The sequence below is a fragment of the Pinus tabuliformis genome, chromosome 2_2, assembly GCF_031772625.1.
Source record: "Pinus tabuliformis cultivar Carrire ecotype Pingquan chromosome 2_2, CPIR1, whole genome shotgun sequence".
Lineage (NCBI taxonomy): Eukaryota > Viridiplantae > Streptophyta > Pinopsida > Pinales > Pinaceae > Pinus > Pinus tabuliformis.
In genome coordinates, this window is record NC_142300.1 from 511,550,596 (window position 1) to 511,557,481 (window position 6,886).

Here is a 6,886-nt window from a genome sequence, read left to right on the forward strand (position 1 = left end):
AAAAATAAGCTTAGACTTACGAAGTTCTGCAGTCGGTTTTTGGATGTACCACACAAGTATTTGCGCTTCTGTTGGTTGGTTGCTTCATGTAGGTCCTTCACACGTTGTTGACTTCTACGCATAATCCATAGTGTTGACTCCTTGAAACACGTCCTCCAACTTTCTTATTTATCTTCACAGAATTCATTGACAAAGTGTTTCTATGGCCTTCATTTTCGGCAGAAACACTAACACTTGCGCATTCTGAAGATAAAACTCCATCGGTAAATTGCAGAGCATTTGAACGAAAGAGGTTACCTGAGCAAGGCATTTCATTTTCAATGGTCAATAGAACTTCGTCGTCTTAGCACAGAGGGAATCGGAAGTAGAATTGGATCCCATCGATAAACAGTTCAAAGAATTTCAGATTCTTCATCATCTGATGCGGAGAAAAGATGGTGGTCGTCACTGCGGTGAGGGACTATGTCAACAGAATGCTTCGCGACATTTCAGGCATGAAAGTCCTCGTTCTGGACGCAAATACGGTCAGCATTATAAGTGTGGCTTTCTCGCAGTCAGAATTACTTCAGAAGGAAGTATTTCTTGTAGAAACAGTGGATTCTCTTTCAAAAGAAGTAATGACACACCTAAAAGCGGTTTGCTTTCTGCGCCCAACAGCAGAGAACATTCAACATCTAAAACGGCACTTAAGTAGCCCACGGTTTGGTGAATATCACCTGTATTTTTCTAATATTTTGAAGACTCACTACCTTCAGATTCTTGAAGATTCTGATGAACATGAAGTTGTGCAGCAAGTTCAGGAATTCTACGCTGATTTTGTTTCCATGGATCCTTATCATTTCACGCTCAATATGCCCTCAAATTATATTTATATGCTTCCTCCAGTTGCAGATCCCCAGAGCACCCAGCTCTTTTGTGATAGACTGCGTGATGGCATATCTGCAGTGTTCTTGGCACTCAAACGTCGGCCCATCATTCGATTTCAGTGGAGCTCAGATATTGCTAGAAGGATTGCACAAGAAACTGCTAAACTCATGTATGAAGAGGAGAGTGCACTTTTTGACTTCCGAAGATCAGAAATTTCTCCACTTCTTTTGATACTTGATAGATGGGATGATCCAGTTACCCCCTTACTGAATCAGTGGACTTATCAGGCAATGGTGCATGAATTTTTGGAGATCAAAGATAATAAAGTGGATTTAAGAACTTTCATTAAAGTTCCCAAAGATCAGCAGGAGGTAGTGCTTTCATCAGAACAAGATACGTTCTTTAAAGCAAACATGCTTGAGAATTTTGGTGATCTTGGAATGAATATAAAACGTATGGTGGACGAATTCTAGCAGAAGGCAAAGAGAAACCAGAATATCCAGACACTAGAGGACATGCATTCAATTTACGCCTTCGATCTGCTCTCACGCGCATTGACCTGCTCTTCACACACAGGCTCTCAGCGTTTGAACACCCCACCTTTATAGTCGTTCTCTCTTGACGCGCAGAAGCAACATCTGTGGCTTATTCAGTGATCATATAACACCAATGATTCTCACCGTGAATTGAAACCAAATCTCACGCACAGGTAGTAATCGTCTAAGCTCTGATACCACATATTGAAAATGAAATTAACTCAAATAGATTACAGAAAAACACACATAAAAATCAGACACAAAATATGGGCGGAAAAAGTCTGAAGCCTCATGCTTCTCTCTCACTCTCATTCATTAAAAAAATTGAATATAGTGTTACAAATAAATAGATGAGAGACAATGTTCTCAAGATAGTGCGTGCTATCTTAGACACTTTTGGTTGGGATAATTTCTCCTTTGGTTGAGATAATTTCTCACCAGACACACACCAATATAGGAGTTACCTAAACTAACTCCTATCTTAGAGGAACAACCCAAGAGTTAGGCACAAATTCCTAACTTGGAATATTTAATTAATTTATTTATTTTGGATTTATTATTGTTTTATGAGAAAGGGTAACACAATCTCTTCTAAAATGATATCCCCAAAGTATTTTAAAAAGCCCAGCATGGTGGGAGACATGTTGTGAGCGATACCATGGCCGGCCAAATCGAACGCAACATATGTTGTATATGCGCAAGCAGATATTTGGATAATATGTTGAAGCAATCGTTAATTTTGGATGATATGCTTAAGGGAATGTTAATTTGAAGGATGAAATTATGTTCCAATATATTTTGGTGTGAAAATTTGTGGAACTTTAACGTTCATTATAATGATTAGTGCCTTGTCATAGTGAAGAGTGCAACGTTCACTCACTTCGTGTTATTATGAATTTGACATTGTGCATTTTCTATGATAACGCAGTGAGTTTTCTATAGAGAGTTCAAACTTGTTTGGTGTGATGGTATAGTTTGTAAGTTGGTAAATATTAGGTGTTATGTAAGTTAATAATTGGTTTAGTTAATGATTAGTTTATTGTTTTTATTTTTTCATATTATTTTATTTTCCTATAATAAATAGGATGAAAAAATTATAAATGAATGATGTACTGTCCTGGAAAATGTATTTTTTATTTGTCTTAGTTGTAACTATTTATGTAAAGGAGTTTGTTGCTATTCTACAGGAGTGGTTATATCTTTATGTCCCTAATTTGGTGTGTGGTTGAGAACTTTGATTGGGATGACCAGCGCAGTGAATGGCTTTTGGAAAATCCTGCATTCTCCAATTTTTTGCACTCCTACCCTGTGGGAGAGTCCTATGGGAGATTTTCTGCCAGTTGAAATCGGCGAGCAACAGATTCGTTCCATTTTTTTTTTTGAGAGGTCACATAGCTTGATGTCAGGGGAAGCATGGTGATGAGCCCCAAAAATGGATAATTATATGGGCTCATTCAACCTCCTAATTCGAATTAGTCCACCATTCTCATTAGTTTATTGCATGTTTTTTATTATATTTATGCTAATAGAGTGAATTGGGTTAGTCATTATGCCAACAAGTCTAATATGTGCTTTGTGTAGTCTTTTTGGTCAATTTGGAGACAAAATCAAAGGTTTTAATGAGCACTTGGAAGCCAAATTCGTGGGAGAACAAGGGAGAGGATTTGTAGGAAGTTGTCCCCTTCATTTATGGGCCCTGACCTCGAATTCTCCACCATCAACTTGAAGTTCAAGGTCCACCAAATCAATTATCACAAGGGCAGCCGAGCAAGTGCTAGTAAAAGTGCTATTAACTACAAGTTTTGGCAGCCGAGTTCCTAAAGTTTAGGAGGGCTGTTGGGGTCCTCAATTTGTATAAATAAGAAGGCTTAGGGCCTCATTTTGGGGGTTAGCCAGTAGTTAGTCACTTTGTAGGCATGAGGTAGCTAGTTTGTAGTTCGATTTTAGTCAGTAGATTAGCTTTGGATTTCAGCACATTTTCAAGTTTTCCCTTGTGGACAGTTTTGATGTAACTCTTCTTTTCTTGCTCAATAAAGATGAATCCATCTTTGCAGCAGCTCTAAATCTCTCTTAGGAGGCTGTAGCTCTTGGGGTTGGGCCCATCTGAACTGCCCAGTACCTCCTTTGTTTACTTTTATGTATTTTTGCTGCATTCTTAGAATAAAATCTACTATTTAGATTTAAATATTGCTTTGTTATGTAGGTTGATTTTTATAGTTAAAGTAGCTTTTCATGTTCAGATTTAGTTGACAGATTAGTAATAGGGAATATCTCCAGAAAAAGGCCATCAAGAACCTCTGATCTCACCTCTCCCTCAGTGGGATCGTGAGCTGGGACAAAGGTGACATTGCTGCCAACAAAAACGCCATTTTGCTTTGTCATGCAATTATTAGTGTTGGAATCCTCATTTGCATATGCTGATATTAGTAGTGTTTAAATGCTTCAGTTGATGATTGATTAGTTTCATAAGTTATTTCATGCATTTCATTTCGAATAAACTGTTCATTTCCTTTTGTTGTTACTTAGGTCAGAATAGAGTAAAGTAACTAGGTCATAGGTTTTATAAGTGTTTGTTTGTTCAGTTTGAAAAACCACTTGCGGAGTACCAGTTACCCTTCTTTAACTGCCCATACTCCATCCAACCTACCTGCTTCATCCTTCACTTAGAACCCTTACCTTACATTTTCCTCATTCGCTTACTTTGCCATGATTCTCATCTTCTTATGCAACATCATTTCATCCCTCCTTGTACAAATCTCACCATCCGCGCCACTCCTCAACTCCATCCTCCAAGACTTGAACTCACCTACACCCCTATTTCACCTCCATACTCATTCCTCCACCTTTTCCCCTGCATCCATGCTCAAAAATTCCATTTCTGAACGTCCTGTAGAAAATCACAGAACATCCTGTAGAAATTCCAAAACATCCTGTAGAACCCCTGCAGACTTCCTGTAGAAGCTCACAAATGAGATTTCTTGATAGCCAAACTCTGTGAAACTCTCTGGAAGGGTGTTAGGGACCCCTTAGGCCCTCTCTGAACCTTCCTGACCTCTTCCAAGCATTTCCTCTCGCCAATCCACCTCTGAACAGTAAAAAACAGTTAAATTGCATGCATGATAATTGTGACATCTTACTCAAAAATACAAAAAGATGGTTCTTTCAGATTCTGTTGTAGACATAGCTTAGATACATACATTTCGTCTTCTTAGAATTCAATGACATCTCATTCAGTAGCTTGCATCTTCTTTCTTGCATTATTAGGACTAGCTGGTAGAATTAGGGTTTGCTAGGGTTTGCGTTTCTTTTGGCTTTCAACTTCTTTCCGCAAGTAGATTAGCTTCCTTTGAGTTAGCTTTCATCCATCAGTTAAAAAGATTATTCTAAGAGCACATATAAGTTGCCTTAAGCTCCTAGCGGACTTGTGCCAGCTAACCAAGTGACAGCTGCGACAAGAGCTAGTACTTGTGCATATAGCACCGTCACTTCCAAGTTTGTTACGAACTAGCGGGTTGATAAAATTAAAGAAGGGAGTTCTGGGAGTTGCAGCATTATTGCTGCAATACTGGGGCTCACCACATGGTGCGGCGTCCTGGCTAAAAAATCGATTTGGTGAGGCATGTTCAACTACAGAGTACTGAACGTCAATCGAGTTGAATGTCATGGAAACTCGTTGTTTGCAGTCAACATTTGGGTTTGATTGTTTCTAGTTTGGATCTTGTGATTAGTGGTGATGCCCTCTGCACTCTTTTGGGAGGTTGAGATCTGATTCACTCTTGAAATGGTCATGTGTTTATGAATTCTTCTCATGAAGTTGTTGATCACAAAAAGAAGAAAGGATTTGTTGAGTGTGACCAGGGGGTTTTGTAAGGTAGCGGAGTTTGGTGATCGATTGTGATGGCCGGCAGCAATGGTGGACCTCAACATCAAGGAAAACAACAATCTACACATTGTTGAGCTATGTTATGGAACTTTGTGCATCTTAGCTTTGGAGGAACATAATTGCTATTGGATCTGTGAAATTGTTTTGATTTATGTTAATCTCTTGTGTATGTTGGGTGTGGATGATGTAAATGCATAAATATCGTAAATCTGGTTAAAAATTGGATGTTTTGTGACAATTAATTTGGCCAACTATTGTCACGAGTTTGAATCTATGTTGGAATTGGCCATTCCAACAATAGACAAATTTATTTGTAGGAATTTTTCACTACGAGATATAATGAAGACATGACAATGAAGATGGCATTAAAGGAGCTGCATAATATATTAAAGGATGATGGAAAATATAGCTAAAGTTTGTGTGAGTTTCTGGAATAGACTCATGACCATGATAAATTATGAGTCACATATCGTAATTAGAACAAATCTACATTTCATATACTCTTTTGTAATCATTAGTTGTGGTCGTGAAATGTTTTATGTACTTGTTGTAAGACCTAGAGAGGCATGCATGTCCCTTTGTTATGTGTTCCCTCTGTTAGAGAGTTTTAATACCCTGGAAGAGTGTGTCATGCGGGATGGAAACACTTGGGTGGGTTGTATTAGCTCTAGACTCCATGAGGTGAAATTTTATATTTAGGGGAGTTCAATGAGAGGTTGGATGAACCATTTATGTGAAGGACTTCTTAATAGACTGATGGTTGCAACGTTTGGGAACACATGCATTATGGTACATGGTTGTTTAGTTATATGTTCATCGACAATGCAAGAACAAGGTACAAGGTGTAATTACCAGACTGGACCAGATGTAGATCTTGCAGATTGATATCGAGAAAAGTAGTCATTAAGGGGGAGTGTTGGGAAATGTAATTTCTACTTGTCTCAGTTGTGACTTTCTATGTAAAGGAGTATGTTCCCATTCTATAGGAGTGGTTATATCTATATGTCCCTAGTTTGGTGTGTGGTTGAGATATTCTCTCAACCAACTGATTGTGTGTCCAAGATAGTTTCTTTATCTTGAGACAACACTTCCTATATATATGTAATATCATAATTGATCAATGAAGATAGTTTGTAGTATCAGATTTTTATCTCACATTGTGAAAGAAAGATATCAAAAAACAACATGGAATATGAAGAATATGTGATTTAATTTCATTTATACTTGTTTCAATCGGGAGAAAACAGGTGATTCTAGCCAAACATTATGTATCGAATAAGAGATCACTTAATGCCGATGAGAGATAGATAATTAGATAGGCATAGATCATAATTTTTGAATGCAATGCACGCATTTTCAAACCCAGCCTTTAAATCATTGGAATGTAGTGCTAGAATCTGTCTTCCTCATAATTTACTGTTGCACTTTCTCGTTGGTGGAAAAATAAAAGCAATAAAACCTTAGATTTGTCAAGTTGTTGCAACAATCAAATCTTGCCCGAATAAGTAATTGGAATAATCTTAAATTTGCCACTTATTGTCGATTATGTGTAAATTTGTTCTCTCTCCATGACAAGACATAATCCAAATGCATCACCATA

General features: G+C 37.8%; 1 pseudogene; it reads left to right on the forward strand.

The window, feature by feature from the left end:
- Positions 1-363: 363 nt before the first annotated feature.
- On the forward strand, positions 364-1,475 carry LOC149193602 (vacuolar protein sorting-associated protein 45 homolog pseudogene; annotated as a pseudogene).
- Positions 1,476-6,886: the final 5,411 nt, after the last annotated feature.